General features: G+C 46.8%; 1 protein-coding gene across 6 annotated transcripts in view; it reads left to right on the top strand.

Annotated features, from left to right (window-relative positions):
- The first annotated feature begins 1012 nt into the window (after positions 1-1012).
- BRD4 (bromodomain containing 4) overlaps positions 1013-17524 on the top strand; it is a 72096-nt gene continuing 55584 nt past the window's right edge. For 5 of the 6 annotated variants that reach the window (XM_062598437.1, XM_062598438.1, XM_062598436.1 and 2 more), the window contains exon 1: positions 14927-14947. The gene's annotated coding sequence lies outside the window, so the exon portion shown is untranslated. Of the gene's footprint in view, positions 1241-14926; positions 14948-17524 lie in introns of those variants that run through there. The other variant, XM_062598439.1, reaches the window with a different exon arrangement.

Raw genomic sequence — 17524 nt, 5'->3', positions numbered from 1 at the left:
CGCAGCGTGTCCTTGATGCGGTGGCGCTTCCCCCCCTCCCTCCCTCCACCCCCAGTGCATCCCCTTGTGCAGCGTGTCCCTTGTGCACTGCTTTCCCGTTGCAGCGTGTCCCCCGTGCAATGCTTTCCCGTTGCAGCGTGCACCTCCGGTGCAGCCCTCCCGTTCATTGCAACTTGCAACCATCCTCTGTGCAACCTCCTCTGGGCATTGCACCACCACCCCTCGATCACCTGGTACAACCACCTCTTCCCCTCCTCCCCCCCCCCCGGTGCATTGCACCCCCAGGACAACCTCTCAGTGCAACTCCCCCCACCCTGTGCATTGCAACATGGGAGCAGCCCCCACCCCTGTGCATTGCGCCCCAGAACCCTGGTGCGACCTCAGCGTGCATTGCACCCCGGTGCAGCTACCCTCCCGTGCATTGCACCCCGGTGCAGCCCCCCCCCACCCATGCATTGCACCCGGGTGCAACCCTCCCCAGAGCAGCCACACACCCCATGCATCGCACCCCGGTGCAACCCTCCCCGGTGCACCCCGGTGCAACCCTCCCCAGCACAGCCCCCCCCCCCGTGCATTGCATCCCGGTGCAGCCCCCCCCCCCCGTGCATTGCACCCCGGTGCAGCCGCCCCCCACCCATGCATTGCACCCGGGTGCAACCCTCCCCAGAGCAGCCACACACCCCATGCATCGCACCCCGGTGCAACCCTCCCCGGTGCATTGCATCCCGATGCAACCCTCCCCAGCACAGCCACCCACCCAGTGCATTGCATCCGGTGCAGCCGCCCCCCGCCCCCCCGCGCACTGCACCCCGGTGCAACCCTCTGCCCTCGCCGCGCTCCCCGCCCCGCGGCGGCAGGACCGCGCGCGGCCCCGCCCCTCCCGCGACGTCACGGCGCGGCCGGGCGCGCGGGCGGGGCCGGCGCGAGGCGCGGCGGTTGGCGGCGGGGGCGGGGCGCGCTACGCCGTGACGCACAGGCGCAGCGCGGTGAGGTCAGTGCGGCGCCGCTGTCGGACCCGCTGCCCCTCGGTGTCCATCTCCCCCCCTCCCCTCCCCCGCCGAGGCCTCCCCCGCCCCGGCCCGCGCCTGTCTTTCCCCACCCCCCACCCCCTCAGCGAGCGGCGGAGGAGGAGACGCCTTCCCCCTCCGGGCCCCGCGGGACCCGGCCCCGGCGGGAGGGCGGCTCGCAGGGCCTGGCCCGGCCCGGCCCGGCCCCCTCCCCGCTGCCGTCGCCGCCTCAGGTAAGGGCCAGGCCGCGCGCGAGGGGAGCGGCTGCCCGGAGCGTGGGTGTGGGGGTGGGGAGCGCGGCCGAGGGGCGGTATGTGTGTGTGTATATATATATATGTGGGGAGGGGGGTCGGTATTCACCATCCTCCCTTACGTCGCCCTGCCAGCGTAACCCGCATTGCGTAATGCGGCCGCTGCGTCAGGGAGCCTACGCAATCTGCGGCGGGGGCGCTCGGCCGAGCCTGAGGCCTGCTGCGCAAACGGCGCAAGGCGGCGGCGGCGGCGGTGTGTGTGGGGGGGGAGACGACAGAGCCGAGGAGGGCGCGAATGGGGCGCGGGGGGACAAGGCCCTTGCGCTATGTGCGTAGCGGGACGGGCCCCTCAAGGCCGTGGCTGCGCCGCTGGCGTAGCGCTGGTCACGCGCCGGCTGCGTAGGCCGGCGAGCTGCGCTGCGCAGCGCCGGGGCGGGCGGGCGGGCGGGCGGCGGGGGGGAGGAATCGGCTTTCTCTGCGCGGCGTACGCATTTTGCGCAATCGGCCCCCGGCCGAGGGGCACCCTCGGGAAGGGGCGGCGGGCTGTCGGTGCGGGGCTGGGGGAGCTCCGCGTACGCTGTGGGCTGGAGTGTGTGTGTGGCGGGGAGGGGGGGGGGAGCGCTCTCCTTGGCCGTCTCCTCCCTGCGCTCGCTTGGGGTACGCCACTTGCGTAAGGACAGCTTCCCCCGCGCGGAGCGTTGCGGCGTTTGCGTAAAGCGGCGGACGGGAAGGGCGTGGGGGGTGGGGGGAGCGGTGCGCCGTTGGCGTAACGGCGCGCGCGGCGGCCGCGCCGCTGGCGTAACGCAGCGGCCGGGCTGGGACGGCGGGAGTCGGGCTGCGCTGGCGGCGCTACGCTGTTGGCGGGCCGGTACGCAGAGTGCGGGAGCGGGCCCTGGGGCGGGGCGGCGCGGGCGGAGCTGAGGGCACTTCCTGCCGCCGCCATTTTGTCATCGAACAGGAGGAGGAAGCGGCGGCTCCTGTGCGGCGGCGGCGCGGCCCTGCGGTGAGTGGAGCGGCCTCGGCTTCTTCCCCCTCCACGCGGCTCGGCGTCCCCGAGGCCCCTCGTTTCCCTCCGCGGCCGCCGCGTGTGGAGCCCCCTCCGCGCTCCGGCCCGGCCCGGCCGGGCCGGGGTGAAGCGGCTCCCGCTGCGCCGTTAGGCCCGGAGCCGCCCGCCCCCGCCCTGGGCCTGCAGCCGGACGCGGGGCCCCGCCGCGGACACACGGGCCCGGCGGCCTTTCGGCTGGGCCAGGCTCGGCCAGAAGCCCTCAGTGGCGGAGGACGCCTGGGCCGCGCGCGGTGCTCGCCTGCGCCCGGGGCTCTGCTGTCCTTGGGGGCGGCGATGTCCTTCTCGGCGGCAACTTCGGGAGCAGCCCGAAGTTACCCGGGCCTCTTACACAACCGCCTCCTTCCGTGCCTTCGTGCTGCGTGGCGAAAAAATGTGCGTTGTAGCGCGTATTCCCGCCGCCTGTGAAAGTACCTCTGCGTTTCCTTCCAAGCTATTTGACTCCACGATGAAATTACCTACCAGCCTGCTTTCTGCCGTTCGCAACTCCTGTGGCTAGTGCGTTTTCTTTAGTTTTTGCAAGTTGGGTTTTTGGGTTTGTTTCAGGTCGTTTTCTAGTTCGTAGAACTTTGTTGCAAACTCTGTGCAGGAGTAGGTATGCTTAGGTATGCTTCCTAGAAGAGCTTTTGGGAGAGGGAGATTGCTGGGAGTCTGCTGCCCTCCTGCATTTTGGCAGCGTTTTTTTTTTTTTTTTTTTTTTTTTTTTTTTGTGGAAAGTGAAACCTCTGTGCTGTTAGAAAGGAGCACCAGAGTTTACTATAGAGTGAGTAATTTTTCCATGGGATTTTGCAATCGAAGGATTGTTACAGACAGCAGAGAACCGAGAGCTCTGTTCATGCTATTGAGATGTTTGTGAAAATGGGCATTCAGTTCTCACGGTTGCTGTGGTCGTTTGCTGCAGCAATTCGGTTACATTAGCTGTTTGTGTGAAAAAGAGGACTGTTCCTACTTGCCTTAAACGCGTGTTTACAATGCGAGCTATAACTTTACATGGTTAGTTAATAACAGAAAAGAACAGTCTGTTATAAAGTTGGATTGCTCTGTTTATTTTGAACACATCCTTATTGCCCCAAGTCCTTGCATGTTAGTTTCTTCAAATGTTTTTTTTTCTGCAAGTGTCTTTCAAGCTAACTACAAGCAATTGTAGCTAAGCAACTATAAAAGCTTCCTGTAAACCTGGTATTTGACTGGAGTTTGTATTTAGCAGAAGCTTTACGAAGAAAACTCTTTAAAGTTCTGGTGCTGTTTAAATATTTACTGCGCAGTTCATAAAAACAGATTATGGCATGATTTAATAAAATCTAGGGAGCACTGTTGCTCATAGGGTTTTTTTTTGCCCGAGATGTATATTGCAATGGGATGTAAAGAATTAAGCTGACAAATGTATAGTTAGTAACAAATGTTTATCAACTTGTACCTTTACCAGTCAGCAAAGACTGAGGCCAATCGCCAGTAGTTGTACAAGATGCCTCTGTTACCAGGCTGCTGTTTCAAGAACTTTGATTATTGGCTTATATTATTGTTGTTCATATCATCTGCATAGTGCTTCAGAGTGTCTGAGTAGTTTAAATGGCTTAAAATGCTCGTAGCAGTTTTACAGAAACCATCTTCGTTTACGGTGCACGGACTTCAGATTAAAACTTGTTTTTAGCTAAGCGCTTTATTTATACTTCTCATTGTAGCTTTTGGATAGTTAACTTGCCTGAATCTAGCTAAACTGCTTAAGGCAAATAAAATACTGAAAATTAAATCTTCTTCCAGTGCTTAAAGGCAGTTATGACTTTACAGCATACATAATTTTTGTTCAATGAAATTACTATTAACATAAATGCTTGCAGAGATTTAACATAAATTTAATCTATGTTGGTGTGAGTTTCTAGTATTAGTGCAGTGTGAATTAAAGGTCATCCTAAGCTGTTTTCTGTTGTAAACTGAGGGCCCTTAAATGCTTTAAAACATTAAGGAAAGAAACATTGGAATTCTACACACCTTTTGGTTGATTAACCGTACTCAGCGATAGCGATTGTAAATAAATGTCCCGTACTAGAAAAGCACCGATGTGAGGCTGCTTGTTCCCACACAGAGTCTAATCTTTGCACCTTGGCAAAAGATGGGATTACTCATTTTAAAAGTAGTAAAGTACATAGTATGAAACAGGTGAAACATGACTTTCCTGATTTTTTTTTCTTCTCCTGACTGCATTAATTACTTTAAGACTGCTACAGCTGAATAACTGTTGCTGTTAAATTAAGTGATGATACTCTGGCAAATGTGACTTAAATGGAGGTGACCAACTGTTAGCTAAATTACTGCTGGCAGAAAACCCATCTTTAGCATAAATCCTATCTACGTTTTGAAGAGGAAGCGTGGATTCTGCTTTGATTGGAAACCGGCAGATATAGGAATCGATCTTAGCCTAGCAAATGACATGATGGTCACTACGATGCTTTTGTTACCTAATTGCTTTTCGGTGAGTTATTTTCAGTCTTCTGCACTTGAGCAACTTCAGTTGAAGTGTACTTCTCTGTAAATAATCAAATGGCCTTGCTACGGCTTCTTGATATTTGGAACAAATTTCTCAGAGTAAACTTTCAGGCTGGTAATTATCTGCTGGCAAACAGTATTTGGAGAAAATTCAAGAATGTCAACCATTTGTTTGCAGGAAGATATTCCACCTTGCTCTTTGAGAAACAAATATGTGACCATCTCTGCGTTAAGAAGATATCCAGTGTCCAGCTGTGGAAGAGTTGCATGCAATTCTGCAACTAAATCTGTGGGTGGATCTCTGCGTTGCGTGAAACCCCGGTGGAATCCGGGGGATTTGACTCTTGAGATTGCATTGTGCGTAATATCTGCGATCTCTATCCTGTAATGCTGGATGTAAGGGTAGAGGTGAAGAACAGAGCAGTCACGTTATTTCGCTGTCATCTTCTGTCACTGCTGTTTGTAGTTATCCATTAATATGTTTGGGTGGCTGCTAGTTTCAATGCTTTAGTGTAATAGTATTTCCTTTAGTAGTTATTGTTAAACCAGCAGAGTCCTTGCAGACATTGCATCTCTAAATACAGAAAGAGTTTGAAAGTAAAAAGATACCTTGTTTTAGAAGGTAGCAATTGGATTGTAAACACATTTGTTTGTGATGTTTCTACAGAGTATAATTCCTGCGGAAAGGCACTTGGTTTTCTTGTGGCTCTTACATTCCTCGTGACCTTAAAGGTAAATATGGAAAGGGATGGAAAGGTAAAAAGGGGTGCAGTGAAGGAAAACAAACTATGAAGGCTCTTAGCAGTGCTTTTGTGTCATCTCCTGAGCTTTGGTGGAAGGCATAGCTCTTCACTTGCCTTAAATCGGACTATTGTCCAAGCACGAATTGTATCTTGGCGTTCAGTCTTGACCAAAGCAGTAAAGTGCATGGCAGCACGGTGTGTAAGCAAGTGGAAGAAAACATTTATGCTCTTCTGCCTCATCTTGCTGGAGGAAACTCTGGGTCCAGGGAGTTTGAATCTGGTTGTTTAGCTTACTGGGTAGTAAGAGGAGGAGAACGAAACGTCTGTCACTCTGCCTGTAACCAGATGAGAAAGTTGGTAAGTTCGGGGGTGGGGAGGTTGAATAATAGATATATTAAAACTGTAACATTGAAATGGGGAAGCCTATGGGGAAGTACTGGCAGTGGTGCTTGCTTTGCTGCTTTTTTGTTTGTTTTTTTGGTCAGGGTTAAAGCATGATTCAGAGAACAGCCCTGAAGTGGAGTTGTACAGAGTGGATACGAAAGGGGAAACTCTGGAGTAGTGAGGGAATCCCACGTTCAGGGTGCTCGTGTGCAGGTTGTGTGGATGGAGCTTTGCAGCACTCTCAGGATTTAACTAGAGGGGTGAGTGTTCTAGTTGACTCTGATCTGTTTGAAGCCTTTTGACTGTTTAAAGAAGTATGTTGAAATAAGATTAGTGAGTAACTTGTCTTGACTGGGATTAAGATCTGGTTGTGTACCAATGATAAAGAAGGAGTGGACTTGCTTTAACACTTTCAGGACTGAGGCACAGATAATTCACAGTGAAAGAAAGATGGACCTGAGTTCTGCTGTAACCACACGTGGTTCATCTGTGCTGTATGGGATCAACTGTTCAGAAGTGTGAAAGTTTTGCTGTCGTCACGCTCTGATGTGATGGTTCCTAGCGTGCAAGTTGTTTCTGTAGCTGGTAGTTTTATTAAGTGAGTCCGAATGGCTTGATATTTGTTAAACCACAGTTTAGAGAGACGAAGGCTTTGGAGAGCTCTCTGCTTGTAAAAAGGCAGCGCAAGTCTCCAAACCGAAGGTGTTCTCTGGCATACACTTTTCATGAGAAGATATTGAAAGGTCATTTTGGGTCAGTTTTTTGGCTGTTAGCTTTGGTAGTATTTAGGGTAAACTGTAGATAGCTGTTTGCAGGTGTCAAAAAGCAGCATTGCGTTTCTTGTACTGTGCTTTGACAACCAAGAGGATTAGAAGCATTTCACTGTAAAGCAGACCTGCACTTCCAGAATCTGTGTCAAGACTGTGTCTAATGCATGTCTCCTGCCTCATAACTGATTAGTTGTGAAGCCAGCTTGGGGTCTGTATCTCTGTGCAGTAAGTTAGAACAGCACATTTCTGTTTGGCTCTGGAGACTGTGTTAAGTATCAGCAGGGAAAAAAAGATGTCTTAGTAGCTGTAGGGATGCAAGCATGGTATGGAATATCTAGCAATAAGAATACAAAATACTGATTGTCCAGTTGGGAACTGGATAGGAGGGCAGAAAGATGCAAAATCTGTTTTGATTCTTGCATCTGTTCAGTCTCTCTTGTGCGGCTTTTTTTTTTTTTTTTTTTTTTTTTTTTAAGAATTTGTCCTGCAGTGACTTGTTTGTGCTAGGCTGTGACTTTTTAATTTGGAGACGGAGGAGAGTTAAGGCTGGTAACTTTGAGGATTATTAAAGATTTGACCAATTGTTTAGTCTCAAGTATTTTGGAGATGCCAGAGTGTGTTTGAGTTGCTTTGTGTTGCTGCCTTTGCTCTTGAGAAACAATACTTGCCTCATTCCCCCCCTCCAATTCTTTCTTTTTTTTTTTTTTAATGGAATTGAGCTGCTTCATTACCATTTCTAGTATTTTGCTTCAGGGTGGTGTGGGGGGAATTCTGTCACTTCAGTAACCACTTACAGCTCAGCTGCATCTGTATTACTGTCTTTCGTGCGGGAGAAGGGTTGCTAATTATAACTTTTTCAAAAGACTTGGAACGGTCCTGTCCTGATTGGCTGCTCTCATTCAAAGCGACTGCGAAGCCTGAAGGAGGAGCGAAATGGCACGGATCCAGAAATACAGAGCGACATTAAAACCAAAAACAGGAACCGTTCAGTAGCGGCAAAGACTTAAGCAAACATCCTGAAATCAGAAACTTTCTAAGCAAGATCCTGGAAATTGGAAATTACACTTTTCTCTCAAATCTGACAGGTTCATGTTCATTTACTGCCTTCAAAAGAAGGTTTTAGTTATTCTCCCCAGTAGAATAGGCCATTGTACACAATTTCTTACCTGACTAGCAGATAGGTTCATGGTATGCCGCAAGAAGATCCTTGCAGGCTTCGCTTATCAAATCAACCAGAACTTGAGATTTCAACAGATCAGTCTGAACTCAAACTTTGCAAATCATGGGTTTCTGCCCAGATGTAAAGGTGGCAGCTGCCTTGTAGCACATTTCAAGGGTTATCATTGAAATAGGCTTAATTTTAGTCTGAGCAACATCCACCAGCTATGTGAACTTGGTGTGTAGGCACTGTACAACTTTGGAGGAATTGTCAGAGCGAAGCTGTGTACGCTTGACTCAAATCTCTTTGGGAGACTCCTTTCCCACGTAACTACGCGTAAACTCGTGCCATAGTTTTGCAGGTTCTCGTTAGCAATGGTAGAATATTTTGTTTCTGTTTGGTTTGCTTTGTGTGTTACATCAAGTCAAAAAAATACGTATTTAGTGAGAGTGCTGTGCACTTGCAAAAATTACTCTCAGGGAATTGAGACATGTTGGAGAGGGGAGGAAAAAGCTTTTGAAATAACGGTCAAGTAAAGATAAAGTCTGACAAACCTGAGCCATGGGCTTTCTGCTCTTAAAAGGAGCAGTTCTGCCCGTGTGTTGGCTTTAACCTGGCAGAAAACCTATGGTATTTTGCTGGGTTAACTTTCTGAAAGTTCAGCAAGCTAAACTGGTGTGTGAAGGGGTCAGATGGGTGCGAGAGCAGTGCAGAGAAAGTGAGGAGATGGAGCTCGCCTCGTGTTTGTAAATTAAGTTACAATTGAGATTTATCTGTAAATGGGAAAAGTTGACTTATGATAGTGAATAGTGTGGTTACATCTGGATAATACTAAATGTGTATGTATGTAATTAAGCAATTATGTTTAAACAAACTTAGCTACTTTTGCAATAAGTCTTTTACAGTATCGCGTCAACTTGTTTTAATTATTGCCTGCCAGCATACCATTCTTTAAAGTTTAATAACTGAGATACAAATGGAAAATGAGCTTTAAAACTCTAATCAGTTTCGTACTTGCTAATTAAAATCGGGTTTAAAACTCATTTGAACTACTCTGCATTAGTGAGGCACAGTTAGAATAATCAGCCAGCAGGGTTACTGATAGGACTGTAATACTACTTCAAGAATAATTCTGAAGGTTGTAGTAAATGAAGAAAACTGGGCAGTGTAATGAGTAGTGAGCAAGCTTAGATACAGTCTTTAATGAGTTGTCAAAATATTCAGATTTTTTTCTGCATTATAGATGCTGCAATTTCTGGTGCTGTAATGAAATATTAAATGGAGGCAGTGCTGCAAATTATATGGGAAGCAGCTGAAACAGAGCAAGACTTGAGTGCCAGATTTTTCCTACCACCTCTGCTGCTGGGTGGAAATAACTGGAATTGTTCTGTCTGCTCTAGCTTATTAAACATGTCTTGATGTTTAACATCGCGCTCGCCTCTCACTTTTTCCCTACTAGTAGAAGCTGTTTTTAGGAGAGTAGAATTGTTTCAGTAGCACTAGTAGAAATGAGACTGTGCGAAGAAAGGACAAAGGTGCTACAAGTGCTCATGCTCGGAGCAGTCTGAAATGCAGTCTCTTTGGGAAGTCCCGCTCTGAAATGAAGTGGAAGTGGCTCAGTGCAAGTATTGCTTCCTTTTATGCCTGGCGGAGTAGTGGGCGCAGTTCACTTTGCCTTCAGACAGATTCCTACATCAGTTAAACCCTAAAAGTTCTTATTTATCTCACTGAAATGCAAAAGGATCCTACAGGAATCTCACTCTGGGGCACTACCCTACAGGTAGCGCTATCTGCTTGCCCTGCAGTAAAGCCTATCTGTTGCCGTTCATGTAAACAAAAAGTGTGAACTTGCAGTAATTTAAGTCGTTACTCTATTGGACTCAACGTTTTCTCTTCATGTGAAATGGGAACTCTTTTCTACGGACCCGTTTGTCTCACGGTTGGCGTGGGGTGGAGAAGCTGTGAAATACCAGAGGGTGTTTCATGGTCTTTTTTAGTGTCTTGTCTTGCTCTGGGTTGTGGTTTGTTTTCTCTCCACTCCGCCGTTTTCCCTGTTCTCTCAAAAGCATTTGCGCAGCTGCATGGGGAACTATATATAGGGGCTGGATCAGGGCGGCTGAAGTGGCTTGAGCACAGTCAAATGAGGAGGCCCAGCCTTTCTTTGCACCAGCTACGAGAGAAAGTCGCTTTTACCTCGTTCTGGCCTTGTGCAATTTGCCCTTCTTAAAAAAGCGACAACGAAGGGGACAACCACTGCGTGTTTATTGTTGTACAGAAAGCGCTGGGGATGTAGCTGCAGATAGCAGATGTTTCCTTGTGGTTTTAAAGATTTGCAGTTGACGATTACAAGCTAACTTCTGAACGCTAGTCCTTCCTTTTTCTTGTGTGTACCTGTAAGGGTTTGTTTTTAATGTCTGGTGTATAGGTGGAGGAGAGGCTGTGTGTTCTTTTGGAGAACTAGTGGTCTCTGATTAAAAGCCAGAAAGACTTCAGCAGTCCAAAGATTCTTCTTAAAATAACCTTGTATTCATTGCTGTTTTCCTTCCTTTCTTCCCTCATCCTCCTCCTTTGCACTTTCTGTAGCTGTAAGTCTCTTTTCTCTCACTGCTACTTAAGCAGCAGTGATCCTGTGATTTTAAGAGCAAAGCTCTTCCTCCTGGGGAGTTACAATCTTCTGATGGATTGCAAGGGTGTTAATTCTCGTTTCACCTCCTTCATACAGGTGCTTGCTTGGCTCTGAGGGCAGTGAGTGAAGCTGTCCAGATTCGGTCTTGTTTTGGTGCTGCTGCTGCTGCTCATCCTGCTGGAAGGACTTTGCACAAAGACGGACCGGCAGTGGGGCTCTCTTGAACGTGAATTTCCCATTTGCGGGATATTCATTCGTGCTGATTTTTTTCCCCTCTTGAGCAATATTTTCAGTTCGCAGAATTAGCGTAAAGAATTCAAAGTGTACGTGGCTTACGGAGGCAGTGATGTTGCATTTGAAAACTCAGCGAGGTTGAGTACGTGTGTTCAAACTGTTCTTGCCCAGTTGTGTTTCATTTACTATTGCTCCTTTCTGGACTTTTTGCAGGGGATGTGCAGCAGCGAAGCGAATTAAAAGATTGAGCAGGGTGAACCAAGCTACATTCCTAAAGCACCTTAGTTCTGGAAAGTCATGAGATGTAGTTCTTAATCACTCAGTAGCTTTTTTATGCAAATGTGACAGGCTAAAGAGGTATTAAAGTGAGGGGAATAATCCTTAAGAAAATATTTCCAAGGAAGAAAGTTTTCCTAGGCTAAAGGGCCTAGACTGAAGTGCTGTGAGCTAAGAGCAACTGTGAAACTGGCCACAGGGACTTAACCCGATTTGCCTTAAAACTAAGACCTGGCTTAAGAGCCACAGTGCAAAGTCCCTTTTACTCTGCCCCGACTCCTTTCCATTGTGGTCTCGTGTAGGGCTGGAGGAATGGGAGATCAGGCTCAGAGAGCTGTTTTTTGAGTTGTCTCTATTTAAAAGATGCTCAGAATAATTCTGTATTAGGCTGTCGAAGTGCTTTCTAAAAACCAGCATCAAACAACTGATCCGAAGCTGTCTCAGCTCCAGCCTTCCTGAACCCAGTGCACCTCCCCTTTTTTCTTTTTTTTTTCCCAAAGTAGATGCAAACATTTGTCATTCATCTTTTACATATGTGCCGCTGTTTATTCTGGAAGAACATAATTTGAAGGAGTTTTTGCTGGCAAGTCTTGATTGCACTTGATTGCAGGCAAGTGAGTATTGCAGTTGTGGCAGATGCATAAACCAAAAACAATTGCTTGTTGCGGTTCCTTTTTTCTAATGTGCTAGGTGCTAACTTATAGTTCAGTCAAGGATGCGTGTGGTGGCTTAGCGTTCGGTGGAGAGAAATCTTCTCAGTCGCCCTGTGGCTGTTGTGAAATTTGTCTGCAGGTCTCATTTTTCTAGTTGTCTGACAGGCTGGGGAAGGGTAGTTACAGAGGCGGGGTAATCTGGGGTTCTCCATGTTTCTGTAAAGCAGAACCTGTGAAGTGTTATGATGAAATAGACAGCAATAGTGCTGGCTTTGAAAACACCTGAGCTGTAGCACTTGATCAGCAGCAGGGTGGCTGATACCGGAGTTATTTTAGCGCTATAACTTAATATAAGGCTACAGTCTGAGTTACTCCCTCCTTATAAAAGCTTCTCTGCCTCCTCTTCTTACTGGGCACTACTGACAGAGTTGGTATCGCTCTTACAGGCGTTGCACTCGGTACGTAAGGCCTTGATTTCTGGAAGAATGAAGATTTTTTTGGCTCTCCTTTTCAAGTTCCTACTGCGGTGTTGCTGACTAGAATTGAAAACGACCACATTTAAAATGAAACCTTGCGCTAAGGTCTCTTTGTTCCCCTTGGTTGAAAGTCGTCTTTGTTTCCATCAAACTTGGTCGTGTGGCTGAGTCCTGAGAAGTGCAGCAACTTACTTCCTCATATTTTGAAGATGGCATCATCTCTCTATAGTAGTGATCTGCAACGAGTACCTGAAAGATCCTCCGAACCGCCGTTATATTTCTTGTATTTGGCCGGTGAAATTCAAAACAATTTGTGCCTCAAAGAAGTAAGAACTTGTCCTGCTGCTGGTACCTCTGCATTTCATTTTTGATTGGGTATGGAGTGCAGCTGGTTAGGGATTAGGATCTGTCTGCTAGAACTGAGTCTTACATTTTTACCTTCTGAGTAAGTTGAATTAGAAATCCAGTCCAGAGGAGCCAGGCTCAGTTTTGGAAGGAGCCAAGGGTCTGCTTTGCTTAGGTGGACTTGTTGGGCTGGGAAGATTGTGTTCTGCATAGCGGATGCTAATTTTCCACTTAGAGCAGAGTGAATGGGCAGAAATCAGATGAAATCAGTTTAAATCACTTGGGTTATGCTCTGTTCTCGCTGTCTGTTTGACCTAATCCTTTGATTAGTCCTGATGCTCCATGTTTTTCTGCTGTTTTCCTGGTGTTCAGATATGAAGATACTTTTTTAAGATTGGGCTGGTGCATGTAGGCGGACATGGACAATCTGGGTATCAGCTGGATTTGAATCCAAAACTCTCCTCAAGAAACAGAGCTATTCTGTATATAGTATGCTCTGTGCTCCCTTATTTCCCCTCCAAAGAAGGAGGAAGAATACAGCTCCGGTTGATGTTTGCTTTGTTAAACCTCAGCAGAAGGTGTATTCATCTCACCAAAGCTGATGCTAGAGCTTAGGTGCGAGAGAGAGACTTTTTGTGCGCACACAGGCATTGTCAGCACAGATACCATCTCTGGCTGATACTCCTATTTCCTGTTACAAAGTGTTCGATTTCTGTGCCTGTAGTTATGCCCTGCTTGCAAGAACTTGGGCAGCAAAACCCTCCATCTGTCTCCTAGACTAATGGCAGTGACAGCGTTCTTACAGAAAGACGGACCACGAACCCTTTGCACGCGATGCCGAATTTGTTTCGAATTTATTGATGGTACGAGCTACCAAGCTGTAGCTTTATAACGTTGTTGATCATGGGCGAAGCTGGTGTTTGCAGTCCAGAGTTTATGAATGTAACGCTGATCCGAACAGGGATAGGAAGGGATTAGAGTGCAAATTGCTAGTCCAAAGGTTACCTGGGATGGTTTGTGGCCTGTTTCTTTTTGAATTTATGCAGATTGCCGGCATTTCAGCGTAGTGCATCCACTGCAGGAATGCCTTTTCTGTAAAATCTGATCATTCAGAGACTAGGTACGCTTAATACTAAATTTAGTGTTTGTGTGTAGGTAGCACGGGCAGCTCATGAACAGTTCTGTAATGGATTTTTTTTTTTAAGGCAACCTGAAGGTATTGCTTGGTGATCTTCCCTGCTAGCTAAATGTAGCCAGTACTTGTGATCCGTTGATGTGTTCACAGAAACAGCCTCAAGGTTTTGTGTTGCAGCTACTGCCTCCCAACTCCGGAATCCTAAGAGCGGATCCTTTCCTACCTCTCTGAATTTGAATGTAATTATATCGGCGTTACGTTGGGCATTGTGTACAGTTCATCTGTGCCCCCCGGGAATTTGGGGGAAAAGCACAGAGGAAAGATGATTTACTACAATGTGGGGATGTAGGACAAAATTCAACATCCTCCTTTTTTCTTTAAAACAAACAAACAAACAAAAAAAACGCTTGCAAAGTGATGCTTTCTGCTTTTGAATGCCTCTGCCCAAGGAGTCATTCATAGCCAAATATGGGTGTGGAAAGGAGGAGAGAAATAGATTCAGTCTGAAAAAGAGTAAGCTCCATTGCTGAATTCTGCTTAGTTACTAATAAAACCAAAAAAACTGAATTTCTAAGCCAGCACTGCAGTGCCTCTCTCGAGCAGAAATACGACAGGTTTTTGGTGGAAGAAAGGTAGTTAAAAACTTGCTATTGCTTCTAGTTGCTTGCATTTAAGGCTAGGCACTGTCCTAGAAAGAAATACTCCCTGTAAACCCTATCCCATTACAACATTGCTGCTTATTTGTGGTGTTCATTTGGAGACGTGTGTTTACAAATGCTGCTGACCTTGTGTGTGTTGACAGATGTTTGTTTGCAAAACTTCAGATGATTGCTATTCTAGCCAGAGGAAAATTCCAACAGCTTGCAGACTCCAAGAACTAAAAGGTGAATTTTCAACGCTCTTCTTTCGCTAACACCTCTTTTATGCCACGAGCAGCGGAGAGCGATCAGAGTCCGAGAGCCTCGCCTGTCGTTCTCAGTCTCGCTTTTAAACTGGGCGCTTCAGAGGGTGGTTTCTAGCCACTGACCTTTCAGGAGTTAAATGAATTGGCCTGTAGGGGTGTGTGCTTCTCGTCAGTAACTATAAAGGGAGCTTAGGGTCGGGCTTAGGCATCTCAAAATCCTCCCGGAGAGTTGAGCAGGACCGATAGTATCGCGTGCTTGGGAACTGCTTGCTCTTGATTCGAGATTGCTGCTTTTGAGGGACTGCTTGCACCACTGTTTCCCATTTCACGATGGTTGGTTTAACCCTTTTATGTGAGTCTGCTGATTTAACATGATACAGGCTGCATGGAGGAGGTTGGTGCTATCTTATTTTCTGCAGCTGTGCAAGAATGTGAAGGTTAGTAAAGAGTTGTGAAAGCAGGTCTTCACTGTAACATAGATGCTATTATTTAATGGGCTGTAGAATGACTTCTAGATTTAATGTATTTTAGATGTGAATGCACCATCCTTGCTTTTTGAGTTTGTAGTGAAACAGTGTCTTAGCAGCTTGCTTTCTAGCTCATTTAACTACCCTGCTGGGCTTGCTTGTTTTTCGTTGTCTCAGGACAAATTTAGCCACTTAAGCACGCTGCATTTTTCATGCCTTAGAAACGTTTTTGTTTTGCCTTCATGTTTGGTCTGCTTTTTTTTGCGTGTTTTCTTGGTCTGACCTTGGGTTGTCCTTTTTACCTCTGTGTCCAGTTAGGTTTCTCCAGGCAGCGCTGCTATTTGGGGAGCGTGTGTACTTGCTGGCTGTTGATTGTGCAAAAATAAATAAATAAATAAATAAACCCACTAGTGCTGAGCACTTCTGGTTTCTATCTGAAGATGTGTACTAGAGGGAAAGGGAGCTGAAAAGGAGTGTGAATCTAGCTGGAGCTAAGGGATAAATTATAATATGGTTGTTCTTGAAAGGTCTGAATTTGTGGAGTCTTTTTTTTCATAACTGAGCTCTGCAATACCCTGTAGGTGTTGATGCTAATTGAGATTTGCGCTGCAAAAAGGGGAAATCTATAGCCAAGCGTTTTATTTCCTTTGTCATAGTTTGTCCCGAGAATACATATTTTTGTTAACGTTCACGTGCGTCTGGGCTTCTGGAGGACTTGGGATTAGCGCCTGGGGGCTCTTTTATTTCCGGTCGGATAGCTTCGACATCGCCACTCGCTCTAATGGCTACTCTGAGTCTTACGTTAAGATGTACTTTATTCACTGGGCAAATAATTTGCGTATCTAGAAGCTCGGGGTGAAATTCTAAGTATTGCCGCGCCTGGATTCACGTGAGCGTCAAGTGTCTTCCCGCACTACGTAGCGGATTTAAATTTGTCCCTTGCTCAGCTAGGGTTCAGAAGCTTAGGCAAGGACACAGGCGAATGTTGGAGGTGCGGCTGGTTTTCGGGGTCCCCGTCCACACAACAAGATCTCTTAAAACTAAGCTCAAGGAAGGTGATAGCTCCTCCGTGGTTTTTAAGGACTCGTTAAGAAACTCAGAGTAGGAATGGGTGGTAGCTTGTAGTGGAGAAGGATGATTGTCAGCTTGGTCTGCTTGTATTTGTGCTTTTCAGTGTACTTGAAAATGAATCCAGCAAAAGGCATGAATGAGGAGTTTACAGATCATGAAAAGAAAACAGAAAAGGTCCAGGAAAGTCGAAGAACTCGACTGAATGACTGACCATTAAAGTGGCGGCTAAGCTAATACTGATAAATGCAAAATCCATAATTCAGGATTTAGGTTTTCCTGATGTAATGTGCTCTCACAACACAGGAGATCAGAGTTTTTTTCAAAGTGTTTTTTTTTTTTCCCCTTTGGAGAGTTATAGTTCCTTTATTTTTTTTTTTTTTTTTTGTCTGAAAATTCCTAAGAAAGTTGGCGAGCATGGCTGGAAATATGAATGGCTCCCAGGTGAGGAAATGGTAGTGATTTCTTTAAGGTAAAGAAAAGGTGAATAGGCAGTGACTTCCTAGGGTCCTCACTTTTTTTGGAATAATAAGCAGTTTGTTAAAACCTTCTCGTAATAGAAAAATATTTTTCATACAGTTGTAGAATTCAACCATTTGTAGGAGGGGAGGGGGAAAAACATACAGGTTAAAGTCGCACTTGTGGAAAAATTTATCAGAGGCAACCTGGCTGAATGTCCCAGAGCACAACTTAGAAGTGTGGAGGATGTATTTTTAAAGGGTCACTAATGTTTTGGAGATGACATACTGGACAGACAGTTGGTATGATGGTGTCCTATCCCCTAAGTCTTCCTTGTCTGGATGTTTGGAAGATCAAACGTTGCCTAGTTTGGGCTGCGGAGAGATTTTTGTGGTTAAACCTAAAGCTTTGGAACCTGAGCTGAAATCTCGAGGATGTTCTTGGATGTTTTCAGCGCAGTTCTCGGGGCCTTAACCATCCAACTTCAGCAGTACTGAATTGTCTGCTCAAGAGATGCTTTAACTGGGACTTTGGCCCCATTTACAAGGTAATTCAGAATGAAATGAGTAGCTCATTAAAGTGAGAATAAACTGGGGCGTTTTGTCTTCTTGGAACACTTTGCATATCCAGAACAATGTGTTTTTCTGCACTTTGCTGGAGAAAACTTATTGTAACACCAACAGCTGGTGACAGAATTGCCAAGGAAGTTGTCTGCCAGGTGAGTTTGGATTACCTGTTACCCTGCCAGTTTTCAAAATCCTTTGCTTGATGTGTGAGGAAGGACTCTTTGGACGATGTTAGCTATCTGCAGGCCCAGCTCTTCGGTAACGGCTTCCTCGGGGCACGCTGACCCTGAAGTCTATCATCAGGTTTTCTTCTCCACAGAGTTGCTCTGTGGGAATAGAATCGTGTTTTCCATATTGCTTCACCCGACTTGTCTAGGCATTACTCATACTGCCAGCTCTGGAGCCTCTTGGTGCAGGAAACATCTTCCTTGTCGCTCTGGATAACTGTTCCAGT

Source organism: Rhea pennata, chromosome 33 (genome assembly GCF_028389875.1).
Source record: "Rhea pennata isolate bPtePen1 chromosome 33, bPtePen1.pri, whole genome shotgun sequence".
Lineage (NCBI taxonomy): Eukaryota > Metazoa > Chordata > Aves > Rheiformes > Rheidae > Rhea > Rhea pennata.
This window is presented reverse-complemented; position numbering and strand designations above follow the sequence as displayed.